Here is a 16,698-nt window from a genome sequence, read left to right as displayed (position 1 = left end):
CCACTGCTGAGAGGACGCCAAGGGAAAAACAGTGATACTAGAAGCTTTCTGAAATGATTTAATTTTAAAGTTTATTCAAGTCCTGGCCAGTGTGGCTCAGTTCGTTGAGCACTGTCCCATGCACCAAAAGGTTGCTGGTTCAATTCCTGATCAGGGCACATGCCCAGGTTTCAGGCTCAATTCCTGGTCAGGGTGCATGCAGGAGGCAACCAATCAATGTTTCTCTCTCACATCGATGTCTTTCTCTCCCTCTCTCCCTCTCCTTCTTCCTCTCTTCCTCCCTCCCTCCCTCCCTCCCTCCCTCCCTCCCTCCCTTCCTCCCTCCCTCCCTTCCTCCCTCCCTCCCTCTCACTCTAAAAAAATCAATTAAAAAATATTTTTTAATAGTTTATTCAAAATAAAATTCAATCAATTTTTTTCAAAATATGTACTCCTGCTCTTTATTACTTCAGCACACATTTTATGTAATTTAAATATGCAGATGTCATTTTTTAGGAAGTATACACATTTTTAGGAAGTGTGCATATTAACAAAAAATTTTTGTAGTACTTTCATTTATTTTATAGTTCCACTGGAAAGTGAAACATTACCCTGGCGTGTTCGGACATCTTCCATTTAATCATCTCCAAAGCTGCTAGCTACAAAGAAGCTGATTCATTCAACAGAATTCCTTTAAACAAAATCCAAACTTGTCTTACCTAAGGTAACAAAACTTGACTTAAATTCTCAAAAAGGGAAATATGTCTACAATGTATATTCCATATCCTAAAAATATCTCAAATCCATCCAATACCAGAGCTGCAGTGCTTATTTATTTTCATCAGTTACTGCCTCTAGACAGTCTCTAATCCGGCAGTGTACTACATAGGATCTGTGAGATCAAAATCATTGTCATAATATTCTAAGAAATCATTTGTCCTCTTCAGAGTCTACATTTGCAAGAACAGTAAAAGTGATGGCACCTCAGCACCCGTAACACTAAGTACCATATTCTTCATTGTCACAAAATCATGATTTTAAAATATCCATGCCACTTAAGAATGTTCTGGATTCATCAGTAAAACTTAATTTTATTAAATTTCAATACTGAAATATTGTGAATATTAAGACAATACATACTGTCTTAATACTCTGTGACAAAACCAGAGGGCATAAAGCACACAGCTACTGAAGATAGATGTACAATGGTTCTCAAAACAAAAAGCACTTGTTTAACTGTTTGAGTTGCAATTTTATGGAAAAGCCAATTTTATTTAAACGAATGACTAACAAACCATAGTTGCTCAAGTAAACTGTCAGTATTTATTGTCAATTATAAAATCTGACCTTTCAAGAAAAGTAAGTAAATTTTTGAAAAATTACTATCCCAGCTTCCACTTTAACCAAGATGGAATAACAGGAATGGATTCAATATGCCTCTTAAACCTGGGCAGAAAGTAGGAAACAAGGGTTTACAAGACACTGGACATCAAGCAATGAGGAAAGTGATCCCTGAGAGATGAAAACTAGACCAAGTGAACTCTACAACTGTCACAGCTTATTGACTGGAGAGAGCTTCCAGGCTGCAGCTTGGGCAGTGGAAGCTCAGGAGTAGCCCAATGGTTTTCCTGACTTGAGAGGCTGAAGCTGGGATCCCAGGCAGGCCAAAGAAGCTACAACTGGCAGGGAGAGCACCAAGAGAAAGCTGCACAGGGAGAGAACTCCAGAGATCTGTAAAATTAGCACTGGACAAAATGCTGCTCTGGTGCCATCTAACAAAGTTTGAAATAAAGAGCTGAATAAACATCAAACTGTTTCAAAGTAGCTTAACTACATCCAAGAACAAAGCCCAAGGATATTTATAGCAATACAAAAATATCCAGCAAAAAACAAGGTAAAATTAACAATGTCTGGCATGCGATCAAAAATTACTTGACACACAAAGAAGCAGGAAAATGTGAGCAACAATGAGAAAAATCAACCAACCAGAAGTGACAAAGATGAAACAATAGACAAGAACATGAAAACATTCTATATATTAAAAAAACTAAAGATTGAACATGATAATTAGACACATGGAAAATGTGAAAAGGACCAAAATCAAACTTCTTAAAATTAAAACTACAATGTATGAGGTAAAAATTTTCAAGACAAAAACATCTGCCATATTAGACATTACAGAAGAAAGGGGTGAACTTGAAGACAGAATAGAAATTATTCAAAATAAGACACAGAAAAAAAGGGGAAAGAAAAAGGACAGGGCATCATTGTTCTGTGTGACAATTTTAAGCAACCTCATATAAATGTAAGTGGAGTCTCCAAAAGAGAAAAACGAGGGACAGAAAATTTGTTAAGACTGGCCAAAAACTTTCCAAATCTGATGAAAATTATAAACCCCAGAAGTCATAAAGCTCAACAAACCCCAAGCACAAGAACCATAAATAAAATTACACTAAGCTATGCCATAAATCAAATAGCCTAAACATCTTAAAAGCATTCAGAGAAAAAAAGACACGTTACATACGGAGGTATGAGGACAAGGATGACAGTAGACCACTGGTTGGAAACAATCAATGCGAGTCAGAAACCAGCAGACCAACATGACTAAAGCAGTTAAAAAAAAAAAAAAAAAGGTCAACCTGGAACTTTTACCCAGCAAAAATACCTTTCAAAACACAAAATAAACAAACACACTTTGAGAAAGAAGCTTAAAGAAGTCATCACATCAGCAATCCACTGTAATTAATACTAAAGTAAGTCCTTCAGAAAAGAAAGTAATAGTTGAAATCTAGATTTACAAAAAGAAATGAAAAACACTTAAAAATAAAAACTATCCAGTTTTATTGAAATTTTTCTAAGATTTATAAAATTACTAAACTAACTATACCAAATAATTTAGGTTACCTAAATTCTTCAAGTCTAGCTTTAAAAAAAAGAATTAGCTTATTATTTAAATCTATTTAGAAGAAAACTGACTAAAGTAAAAATGATACTGTATTATACATTTTATAACACATAGAAGATGTATCAAATAATAATACAAAGACCTAGAGGGGAGAAACAGAAGTATACTATTGTCAAGTTGTTAAACTATAATTGCAAGATATAATATCATTTGAAGAAGTCTGTGATAAATTAAAGATATATACCATACACCCTAAAGCAAACACTACAGGAAGTAAAAAATTCACTTCTTCTGTAAAAGTAAAAACACACATGGTGAAAATGCTTTCTGCCCAGAGGGTAATTATGTTTACAAAAAGATCAATACTATTAGATCAGAATGGTGGACTCTATCCCTTTCATCTAAAATTTTTTAAAGTGATAAGCATTTTGGAAAGAATCAATCCATAACAGCATTCGAAAATAGAATGATACACTAGTAGTTGACCAGATCAGACGTGGACAAACAACACAAGTGTAACGAAACCACAGATCAAACTATAAAGAAGAAAGGAGCAAAGTCAAGACTGCTGCAGACTTAAAAGAAAGCTTCTAAGACAAAAATCAGTGAATTCAAGCAGCTCTCAAATTCATCTAACATGATGAGGGTCAGCAAACTGGGGCCAGAGGCCAAATCTGGCCTACTAACATATTTTTATACAGTCCACAATTTATGATTGAAAAAGGAAAAAAAATATCTTGTGACAAAATTACAACTGAAATTCAAATTTCACTGTCAATAAAGTTTTACTGGAACACAGCCAAGCTCATTCATTTACTATGGTCTATGTTTCCTTTCACGCAACAGCAGAGGTGAGTAGGTGGAACAGAGAACATGTGGCCCACAAAGTCTAAAATATTTACAATATATTTACTACAGACAACTTTTGAGAGATGAATTTAAAAAGACAAGCCTGCATACTGAAAGAGCTACAAATATTAAGCAATATGAGAAAGTCAAATCCAAACCCTAAAAAATATGGTGAAATTTCAGAATCCCACAGATAAACAGAAAATCATATATGCGTTGCCACAGAATCCTAAAAGATTACCTACAAAGGATCACGAATCAGATTGGCATAAGACTTCTCTCATCTCTACATCAAATGCCACGTGATATAGGAGTCCAAAAACTTTTAATGTAAAGAACAAGAGAATGTGTCTCCTGCTTGCCACCCACACACATTAATGGAAAACTTGCACAGAGAACAGTCATTCCAGCAGGTGGGTGATCCCAGCTCCTCCACTACACCAAAGGAAAATCTCTCCGCTGAGTATCCAGCAACAACTATATGGTTCACAATTGTTTATTCCCAAGATGTCACATGTACAGAAAGATGACTGTACTCAATTCCACAGTTGCCAATCACATTTTCAAAAATGTCAGGATGCTGATGACACCAGCAGAATGAGATTATATCAGCATAAACTCAACACCATGCCTAGGAAAAGATGCTCGTAAAGCCTGCTCCACTAACAATGGGGCAGTTACATCACAATATAGGAAGAATACATTCACATTACTTTCTGTAACTAGCCCAATTTTGCTGCCACTTCAATTCTCTGAAGAAGAAATGATTCTCTCATTTATCGAAAAGCTGAAAGCCTTACTTCTTAACCTCCTCACTAAGCCTCAATTTGGTCATCAGTAAAATAGAAATCAACCTGTTGATCACAAAAAAACATTAAGGGGATGCAGAGCACTTGGATGGTGTCTGACACACACAATTAAGTACCTGACAAACGTTAGCATTATTGTTGGCTAAAAACTAAATGAATTTTGGGGGGAAATCACATTAACATCAAAGGAAAAAGAGAAAAGTTTAACTGCTCCCTAAGCCTAGGAGAACAAGAACAAGTCCCTCAATTAACATTCTTGATACCAATAAATACTGGTCATCAAAAAGCAGGTACCAGATTAGAGATAACAGTGCCCACACTTGTACAGGGCAGCCCATCATGCATACATACATGCATATACCATTGCATGCATGCTTGCCGACAGATACATAATCAATCAAGACATCATAGAATAATATTGTGTGTTTGTAAAAAAATCAGACAAAACAACTAAGTTACTCACTACCCATGTTCTTCAACATTTCAGACACTGTAATCACGAAACCTGGCAAGAAGGATGTTAATTTAGTGAGTGTTAACCTGAAAAGAAAAACCAAGGCAAAGAACTAAACATCTGTTAGGATAATTACAGCAAAATTGAGAGGATTTGGGTAAGCTATTGAAAAGGTTGTGCCCCACAGAAGACTGCAGCAAGGCACAAGTTCTTGCTCTCCTTTATCCACACCTATAATGTGACTCTGCAGCTACTTCTACCACAAGCTGGAGTGGTACAATCTATTTCGCATCCCTTAAATCTGGACTGGTTTTAAGACTTGCTTTGCTAGGCAGAATGAGACAGGAGTGAAGCTGAGAGCTGTGGGCCTCTGGACATCACAGAGCTGCTACTTTTGCTCTTCCACTAACACAGCAGCCAACACTGCCATGGGGAAGCCCGGCCCCGCCTGCTGGATGATGAGAGGCACAGAGCCCAATCACCCCATCAACCAGCCATCAAGGCAGTCAAGTAACAAATAGAACCAAATGGGTTTTAGCCCTGGAATAGAAGAGTGGTTTAAAATTTGGAAGAAAGAAAAAAAAAAATCAATGAAATCCACAGTATTTCAAACTTTTTTAAAAAGCAACATGATCAACTCAATATAAACAAAACACTTTAGATAAAATCTAACGTCCATTCCAGAGAAAAATTCAAACCTAGAATAAAAGAGAATTTCCTCCTGATAAAGTACATCTATGAAAGCCCTATAGTTAACATAGTAAATGGTAAAAAAGTGAATGCTTTCCCCCTAATGGTCAGAAATAAGCCTCAGATGTACTTCTACTCACCATTTTTTTTTTTTTTAAATCCTCACTTGAGGATAGTTTTTCCAATACTTTTCAGAGGGAGTGGAAGGGGCAGGAGGAGGAAGGAGAAAGAGACAGATCGATTGCTTGCCTCCCACACACGCCCCAACGGGGACTGGGGATTGAGCCTGTGCAACCGAGGTATGTGCCCTTGACCACAATCGAACCTGAGACTCTCCAGTCTGCAGGCCAACACTCTTAACCACTGAGCAAAACCAGCTAGAGTTACTTTCACCACTTCTTTTCAAGGCTGTATTGGAGGTTCTAGTCAGGGCAAATGGATCAAAATAAAAAGTATCCATATTAGAAACGAAGTAAAACTGACCTCCTCTGGCAGGTGTGGCTCAGTGAGCTGGGCATCATTCCGGGCATCAAATGACTGCCGGTTCCATTCTCAGTCAGGGCACATGCCTGGGGTTGTGGGCTTGATTTCCAATCTCTGGTAAGGGGTGTGTAGGAGGGGAGCCAACTGATGTACTGCTCTCACATTAATCTTTCTCCTTCTCCTCTCTTTCTCTCTCTCTCCTTTTCCCTTGCTCTCCCTCTAAAAATCAATTTAAAAATCTTTTAAAATAAATAAACTGACTTCATTTGTGAATAATATCATCATCTACATAAAAAACCCACTGGAATCTAGAAAAATGTCAGTATAATAAATTAGTTTATTAGTATGGCTGTAGGATACAAGACAAATTAAAAATTGACTTCTAGGCACTGGCCAGGTAGCTCAGCTGGTTAGAGCATCATCCTGATATGCCAAGGTTGCAGGTTTGATCCCCACTCAGGAAACACACAAGAATCAACAAATGAATGCATAAATAAGTAGCACAACAAATATACCCCCACCCACCCCCAAGCTCTCTATAAAATCAATAAAAAACAATTTTTTTTATATTTGACATATCTATACTAGTACAAAAATTTAAAAACAATACCATTTACAACAGCATCAAAATATTTAAAGCTTTACGGATAAAGCTGACAAAAGATGTGCAAGATGCCAACAATAAAACCTGAAGCACTGCTGAGGGAAACTGTAGTACCCCTAAGTCAATAGAAAGATATATCACGCTCATAAGCCAGACGATGCAATAAAGTTACCATGCCAAGTCTGTACAACTCTATCATACAGCCAACACAATCCCAATCAAAATCCCCACAGGTCTTTTTTTTTGCAATTTGACATACTGATCCTAAAATTCATATGAAAATGAGAAAGACCTAAAATAACCAAAACAACTTTGAAAAAGAGAAAACAAACTTGAAGGGCTAACATGACCGGATGTCAAGGCTTATTATAAAGCTACAGTAAGTAATTGTGCCAGTGTATTATGGCCCAAACAGATGAAGAGATCAATGGGACAGAAGTGTCTAGAAACCGACCTAACCACAGAGAGACAATTGATTTTTGATAAAGATAAAAAGGCAATGAGAGAAAAAGGCTTCCTTTTATATAAAATTCTAGAAAATGCAAAGTACTCTTACAGTGACACAAAGCATACTGGAGGAAAGGGAAGGCAGGGTGGGAAGGACGGACTATAAAGAGGTCCTAAAAAACGTTAGGGGCGTGATATTTTCATTATCTTAACTGTTGTATATACATATAACAAAGTTTAACAAACTGTACACTTCAACAGGTACAGTTTATTGTATGCCAATAATATAAAGCTGGTTAAAAAAACAACAACAAAAACAGCAGTTACCAGGCATCAAATGTAATTCTTGGCCAAGCAAAATGAGGGAAAAAATAATTAAATTATTATTTAGGCTGGACAATATTAAAATAAAGAAATCATTTCAGACTCACACAATAAATTCAGCAATGAATAGTAGACTTATTGAAACACAAAGCAAAAGAGGAGCCAGGTAGGTCAAGACAGCCATAGATGATAGATGCAGTATAACTAGAATGACCAAGAGTCACATACCATTCCATTTTAGAGGCTGTGATGTGTGGTGACACTATTTTAAGTATCCACCATGAGCATTCCAAGCCCTGTGTTTGGTGCACCAGATACGAGTTTCATTTATTGGAAAGACAGCTAAGTAGAGGACAATTATAACACAGAACAATAAATTACTACCAGAGAGGAAAGACAGAGGATGAGAAACTAGTCAACTGAAGGCAGAAGCCACATGCAACAAAAAAGCTAAGACATGAGATTAAGAAGGTTCACTGGGTGATACATCTAGTAAGAGGTTAATATCCAAAATTTATAAAGAACTCATAAAACTCAACACCAAAAGAAACCAAACCAAACCAAAAGAAACCAAACCAATTTTTAAAATGGGCAGAGGGCCTGAATAGACACTTCTCCAAAGAGTACATACAGCCCCAGCCGGTTTTGCTCAGTGGTTAGAGCATCGGCCCATGGACTGAAGGGTCCCGGGTTTGATTCCAGCCTCATACCTCAGTTGCAAGCTCCATTCCTGATCTCAGTCAGGTGTGTGCAGGAGGCAACCAATCGATGTGTCTCTCTCACATCTCTCTCAGGTCGATGTTTCTTTCTCCCTCTCTCTCCCTCTCTCTCCCCCCCTTCCACTCTCTCTGAAAAGCAATGGAAAAAATATCCTTGGGTGAGGATTTTAAAAAAAAAGAGAAAATACAAATGGCCAATATGAAAAGATGCTCAACATCACTAATCATCAGGAAAATGCAAATTAAAACTACAATGAGATATCACTTCACACCTGTAAGAATGGCTTTCATCAATAAGTCAACAAACAACAAAGGGTTGGCAAAAATGTGGAGAAAAGAGAACCTTCATGCACTGTTGGTGAGGTTACAAATTAGTTCAGCAACTATGAAAAAACAGTATGGAGGTTCCTTAAAAAATTAAAAATAGAACTACCTTGTGACCCAGCAATTCAACTTCTGGGTATGTATCAGAAGAAATCCAAAACCCTTAATTCAAAAAGACATATGCACCCCTATGTTCAATGCAGCATTATTCACAATAGCCAAACTATGAAAATAACCCAAGTTCTTCACAATTGACTTTGTACCTTCCAACAATTAAGTTTTTTATAATTTAAAAGAATGCCGTTTTCCAGGTTGAAGTCTGTGGCCAACTCTAACTCCAGAATAGCTCATACTAGACTAAAATTCACTGCATCTATACAGTTCACAAAAAATCTAACTTATTATCTAACTTAAATCTTCCAATGAAGTCACGCTGGTGGTCCAACACGAAAGTGACTGGGTTTTGTCTCTCTTCTAACTTTCTCTTCCTGCCCTCCTGGTGCAGTGAGATGAAGACCTCAATTAGGGGATTGGCAGTGGGGACTTTGACAATTCAGGACAAATTTTAACATTTCTTGTTCAAGCAGTAATTTTTCAACAGACCCCCCTGAATGCTTCCTGGGAGACAGTCCTATAGGACAGGCAGAGAGACTGGAAAGGTCATCTACAGCCAGCGCGGTTGCACAGAGATTCATAGGTCAAAGAAAATCGACCACTCATTCCAAGAACAAAAGCCCCAGAACTTAAGCTGTAAGGTAAGAAAATTACACCATTCTAATCATCTAGATCCTCATGCTCTTGCAACCAAAAGGAATGAGAAAAGAAGATAATTTGAGGCACACCCATCAAAACCTGGGTAATCTGGCACTTGACTAGCATTCACTACCACATTCAACTGTTTCTATAGCAACCAGAAAGAAAATATAAAGCAACCACTTTTACATGAAAATTATTCTCTAAGACAAAGAAATGTTACAGTCAGGAAAAGCATTTTGATAAAGAACTAGATAGAAGATATCAATAATATTAATGCTAATTATTTATTCATCATCCATACAATTTTTCCTTAAATTCTAAAATAATTTTATATTATTCACACCAAAAGTCTGAAAGCTATTTTATGAGTGCTAAACACTACTAGCAATAAAGTATGCTGGGTCTTCCATTTTTAAACTAGGAAACAGTGGCAAAAGATACAAGAGCAAGTCAACAAGTGTAAGAATTACAATCAAAGTTTTGGCCCTGGCCCGGTAGCTTAGTTGGTTAGAGTGTCATCCTGATACGCCAAGGTTGTGGGTTTGACCCCTGGTCAGGGCACATACAAGAATCAACCAATGATGCATAGGTAAGTGGGACACAAATCGATATATAAAATTTAAAGTTCTGATCTCTGTTTTAATATCTACATAGGGCAAGAAATGCCCTCAGAAGTTTGAAAGGAGATAAGGAACATAAAAACAACTAAGCACAATTACTTTTATTAAAATACACATCTATGAGCAGTCCTAAATAAATAAAAACAGCTGAGCAAAACAATGATGAAAAGATAGAAATATGCAAATTGAGACCAAAATAATTTTAGCCAATGCCTTCTCACATCAAAATACCAAATTCAGGCCCATCAACCCATTCTCAAAAAACGGAATCAAATTGTAAAGGCCTTGTCTTCAAGGTCCCTAACCCTAATGCTTACTTGTCACAAATCTTACTATCCCATCACAATCAGGATAGCCATGTTGCCCCCTAAAAGGCAGTCAGAACTCTTCATTGAAGGAACATTAACAGTTCACATTGTCTTAAGTTCTGAGATTGTTTATAGAACAGTAATGTTATTTGCTTTGTAACGATAAAATTACTGTTTATGTATCAACATAAGGAAGAAATACAAACCAAAACCCTGCCAAACCAGGAGAGTTGTCTGGACCCTGACGGCCCACGCCTGCCTCTGACCAGCCCAGGCAAGTGGGTAGGTCTTGACTCAGCAGGGCGTGGCTCTCCAAACAGCAGCTACAGATGCTCAGACTTCAAGCCCCAGGGACTGAGCTGCCCGAAAGACATATTCTCCCTGATCTCACGCTTGACTGGGGTGACTGGTTCTTCCAGAAAGAGGCTCTTGCACCTCATTCCTGCCAATTCCACCATGACCAGCTAGTCTGCACACAGGCGGGAGAAGAGGCTAGAGCCACCATCAGCCTCTCCCTTCCCAAACACAGGCCCACCATCCCTCTTCTTGACTTGGAATTCCTTCCCCAAATCCACTTGTGCTTCTGGAAACTCCTTTACTCACAGAGAAAAGACAATCCAAGAGATGTTTACCCTTCTTCCAGACCCACAGGTGACCTTCGGCTGAGAAGTCTACACTGGCTTTGAAGATTACTAAAACTAAAAGGGGACTAGCCTCACAGCACTCACCATGGTTATGCTGCTCTGTAGTCCAGCCAGGCAGACTTGCAAATGCTACTATGCATAATTACAAATGAAAATCACAAGTTTTAATAACATTAACTATTTAATCAGTAATTTTTTCAGCCTTTTCCAGACAGAAATAGAGAAATCGCTATAAAATACAAACACCAGTCCCTCAAGGTATGAAACCTTTCAACCTACTCAGGAAGGCTAACCACTCTGACACTTCTCCCAAAGGTCAGAATTCTGCTTCTGAAGATGGCCAACTCAAAACATGGAGAACATAGAGCAGACAAAAATGGTCTTGAAAAACAAACAGAAAGCACTCACACATCATTGGTGAGTGTGAGCCAGCACAATTTCGACCGCAAGCAATCTGGCAAAATCAAAATCAGAATACCCATAATCCTTGACCTAGCAATTCTTGGAACATTACCAATAGATATTTACACCTGTTCAAAAGTAGGCACGAGGATGTTATTCTGTAACAGTAAAACACTGGAAACAAGGAAATGTCCATCGGTAACAGAAGTTAAATAAGCTATGGCACACTCATTAACACAATGCTGGAAAATCATGAAGCAGCTCCATTGGTTTAATACAGAATAAGTTCCAAGAATAAGTGGAAAATGCAAGGTACAGAACAGTATGTATCTACTACTTGTGTAAACCACTGTATATATATACTCATATGCTTGAACATGCAGGGACTACCCCTGCAAGGACACACGAGATAGGTAAAGGAAGCTGGGGACCAGAAGCAAGGATTTCCCATGCCAGCCTACAAAAAAATCACTATTTTCAATGGAAAAAGTAAGCATAAAGATAAATACAAAATAAAATTCAGTTGTATGGAGAATGTAAAATTTTAATCATCACAATAGCATCAATCTACTACCTCACCATGTAGTCTTAACAGCCCTAAGGAGGGAAGACTTTTGTTTTCTCCTACTTAATCTGAATTCTAGACAACTTTGAGCTGTCAGATCTTAAGATTTTTACTATTCAGGTTACTTATATATTCTCTATAATAAAAGTGGCCAGACCTAAGTCATTTAACATATGCATTTATAAGTGTTTTTAACTCTTAATTTGGAATCACAATCCTAGTGCTCACTGCACTCATTGCAAAGTAAACAGTACACCATCACCCTCCTCCCCAAACCACATCCTCTTCACTTCCCTATGAATCTGGCTCTCTGGGAGGCATCAGAAGAGCTATGACATGGTCCTGACTTAGAGTCTTTTTGGACAGACCCATTTCACTGCATCGAAGAACACATAACACATGCATATGTACACAGACTAGCACACAAGATACAGCTGGCAATCTGTAATATACAGAGCTCATTAAGCTTGGAACTAGTCAAGGGTAAAAGGAGAAAAATGGGTCAAGGTCTATTCTACGAGCACCTGTTAATGAAAACAATAGCTTAAGAAACAAAGTGAGAAAAAAATTCTCCTTTGGTCTTCCTTGGTCTCATCTATCATTGAAGAAAAATAATTTAGCATGTCAAATTTATATCTCAGCAAACAGATGCAATATGAAGTATATAAGCATCACCTACAAAAAATTTTTCCTATATATATATATTTTTTAAATATATCTTTATTAATTTCAGAGAGAGGAAAGGAGGGGGGGGAGAGAGAGAGAGAGAGAGAGAGAAACATCAATGATGAGAGTCATTGATCAGCTGCCTCCTGCACGCCCCCGACTGGGGATCGAGCCCACAAGCCAGGCATGTGCCCTGACCGGGAATCGAACCCCAATCACCTGGATCCTAGGTCGATGCTCAACCGCTGAGTCATGCCCAGCCCGGTTGTTTTTTTTTATTTTAATCCTCACCCTAGGATATGCTTTTATTGCCTTTAGAGAGAGAGAAGGGGGTGTGGGAGAGAGACAGAGAGAGACAGACATCGATCTGTTGCCTCCCGCACACACCCCAACTGGGGATCAAATCTAGGTATGTACCCTGAACAAGAATTGAACCCACCACCTTTTGGTGTATAGAAAATGCTCCAACCAACTGAGCCACCTGGCCAGGGCTATTCTTCCAATATTTTTATATTAAAATGTGAAACACAGAAAAGGTGATAAACTAGCATAGTGCACATATGCACATGTGTCAAGCCCCTCACAAAGACTCAAAGGTTCACATTTTGTCTTCTGTCTATATATTGCTGGAGCAAAGATTAATCTACAAAACCACAAAATCATCTTACCTAAGCAAATTAACATTTACTGACTAATATCATCTGTTCATATTTAAATATCCAATGGTCTCCAAAACATTTTTAAACATATCTTTTTTTTTAATATATCTATTGACTTCAGAGCGGAAAGGAGAAGGAGAGAGAAACATCAATGATGAGAAAGTCATCATTGATCAGATGCCTCCTGCACACCCCCCACTGGGTATCGAGCATGTGCTCTGACCGGGAATTGAACAGCGGCCTCCAGGATCATAGGTCAATGCTCAACTGCTGAGCCACGCCAGCTGGGCCCCAAAACATTTTTTATTTGAGGTATCACTGACATAAACTTTATTTTATTTATTTTTTTATTTTTAGAGAGAGGAGGAGAGGGAGGGAGACAGAGACACAAAGACATTGATGGCTTGCCTCTACCCCAACTGGGGATCAAACCTGCAACCCGGGTAACTATCCTGACCAGAAATCAAACCCGCCACCTTTTGGTGTACATGACAACGTGCCAACAACTGAGCTACACTAGCCAGGGTGACATAAACACTTTCTAAAAGTCATTTTGTTCCCTCTCTCCAAACCAGGGTCCAAGCAGGTTTCATGCTTGCATATGCTCATTAATACAGACTCAGGTTAAACATTATGTAAGAATATTTCATAGATAACGCTGTGACACAGTATGAGTGATGCTGAGTTTGATCACTTGGTTAAAATGAGGACCACCAGGTCTTCTTCCCATTATAAAGATACATATGTCCCTCTGCAACCAAGAAGTAATCTACAGGTTGATCCTTTGTCACTATGTGAATATTCTGACCCTAAAAATTTACCTCTGAAGGTAAAAATATTTAATCAAACTCTAATTAAGCCTTCCAACCTAACTTCCAGTTTACAGGAAACAAAGGACAGAGAAACAAGTTAAACCACACAACCTGGAAAAAGCCAGACAACTCAAGAATGCACTCCTGTCTACAGATGACTAGTCTGGACTCATGAAGAAAAAACAAAGCAGGAGGGTAATCTGACATTAAAGGATACTAAAGACTGCCCAGCCGGGCGTGGCTCAACAGTTGAGCATCGACCTAGGATACAGGCTGATCAGGGTTCGATTCCTGGTCAGGGCACATGCCCAGGTTGTGGGCTGCAGCCGATTAATGGTTCTCTCATCATTGATGTTTCTATCTCTCTCTCTCCCTCTCCCTTCCTCTCTCTGAAATCAATAAAGATATATTAAAAAAAAAAAAGGATACTAAAGACAACCAAATGATAGGCATGCTTAGGTCAGCCAGCGTTTGATTACGGACGTAATACACTGTGCAACATGATTCTCTTGGGTGCAATGTGATTCTGCAGTTCACAGAAGATGATCATTTTATGAAGATGTCCATAAAGATGCAATGTCATGAGGTCTATATCTTACTTCCACATTGCAACATTGCGCATGTCACACAAGCGCAAAAAAGCAAACATGGCAAAACGTTTACAAGGGTTGAATCCAGATGGTAGTACACGAATGATCACTGTACTCTCTTCTTTTTCCTTCTCCATATTTCTGAAATTTTTCATACTAAAAAGTTGGGCAAGAGGAGAAAACACTGAATTTTTTTTTGCTGGAGTTTACTGGACTAATTAATACATGCTTATGAAGTCAATTATTAAAAGTACTCCTTGCCCGGCCAGGTGTGGATCAGCGGTTGAGCATCGACCTAGGATCCAGGAGATCACAGTTTGATTCCTGGTCAGGTCACATACCCAGGTTGCAGGCTCGATCCCCAGTCGGGGGTATGCAGGAGGCAGCCCATCAATGACTCTCTCATCATTGATGTTTCAACTCTCTCTCTCCCTCTCCCCCTCCCTGAAATCAATAAAGATATATATAAAATAAAAATTTAAAAAGTACTCCTTAAACTAGGTATTAGATGATTGAAAATTATTGTTTATTCTGTTAAGTGTGACAAAGAGAATGTGATTGTATAAGAAACTGGCCTAACTGAAGTTTTTGTGGATTTGTAGTTTTAAAATACTTCAACAAAATAACAAAAACAGGAATATGGTAAAATGTTAACTATGTTAAATCTAAATGGTGCATACAGGATGTTCATTTTACCATTTTGTCTACTTTTCTGCATTTTATAATAAAAAGTCAAAAATGAATGCTCCTTTAAAAAAAAAAAAGGTGTTACTGGTATAGCCGCTATGGAAAAAGGTTTGGCAGTTCCTCAAAAAGTTAAACATAGAACTACCATATGATCCACCAATTCCACTTCTGGGCACACACCTTAAAGAACTGAAAGCAGGAACTAGAACAGATATTTGCACTCCCATATTCACAGCAGCATTATTCACAAGAGCCAAGACATGGAAACAACCCAGTGTCCATCAACAGATACACAAAAATGGTATTCACATATGATAGACTACTACTCAGCCTTAAAAAGGAAGAATTCTGCTACAACATGGATGAACCTTGAGGACAATATGTGAAGTGACTAAGCCAGACACACAAAAGACAAATATTGTACTATCGCACCTTATGAAATACCTAGAGTAGCTGAATTCAGAGACAGGAAGAACAGTGGTTACCGGGGGCAGGGGGAAGAGGGATGAAGAGTTATCATTCAATGGGTACAGTTTCTGTTCACTGCTGAAAAGTTCTGGGAAGAGTGGTGATGGTTATATAACAATGTGAATGTAATAAGTGGCACTGTTTTGGACACTTAAAAGTGGTTGAAAGGGTAATGTTTATGTTATTTATATTTTGCCATAATAAAGAACAGAAAGGATGAGAATAGCTTATGAATACATAGATCAAGGTGACAACCCCCACTCTACAACAAAGAGAGGGCTCTAGCTAAAAATTAGTAAGACAAAATCAACAGTGATGAAGAACTTTCTAAATTATTCCCAGAAAGCATGAGTATTATATATAGTTTCTAAGAGGAGGAACACCATTCTCTTTTTTGTTTTTAATATATTTTTATTGATTCCAGAGAGAGGAAAAGAGAGGAAAAGATAGAAACATCAATGATGAGTCACTGATTGGCTGCCTCCTGCATGCCCCCTGCTGGGGATCGAGCCCACAACCCCGGCATATGCCCTGACTGGGAATTGAACCTCTATCTCCTGGATCCTAGGTCGATGCTCAACTGCTGAGCCACGCCCGGCCACCATTCTCTTAACTATCTTATTTCCACTACATCTGGAAATACTTCTTCATTGAATTGACATGTCTGATATAAGGTGCTTAGCTATGAACAGAAAACAATAAATTTTCTTGATAATGAGGACTCAAAATGATCCCCTTTCTTCCTCAACACACTGTGATGTGACCCCACTGGATGTCAGAGCCTAAAGAAGTTGTGGGAGGAATATGGCCAGTCATCCTTTCTGTCCTTAATGTGCATTTATTCTCTTTCTTTCTGCACCAGGTTTTCAGAACACTGGTGACAGCACATCTTTCGTATGATTAATCGTGCCTAATAAAAAAATAGGTCACAGTA

General features: G+C 38.2%; 1 protein-coding gene across 2 annotated transcripts in view; it reads right to left on the bottom strand.

Moving 5' to 3' along the window:
• ANKRD11 (ankyrin repeat domain 11) overlaps positions 1-16,698 on the bottom strand; it is a 203,551-nt gene that overhangs the window by 167,743 nt on the left and 19,110 nt on the right. The gene's annotated exons all lie outside the window — the stretch shown is intronic.

This window comes from Miniopterus natalensis, chromosome 18 (genome assembly GCF_054644295.1).
Source record: "Miniopterus natalensis isolate mMinNat1 chromosome 18, mMinNat1.hap1, whole genome shotgun sequence".
Taxonomy (NCBI): Eukaryota; Metazoa; Chordata; class Mammalia; order Chiroptera; family Miniopteridae; genus Miniopterus; species Miniopterus natalensis.
This window is presented reverse-complemented; position numbering and strand designations above follow the sequence as displayed.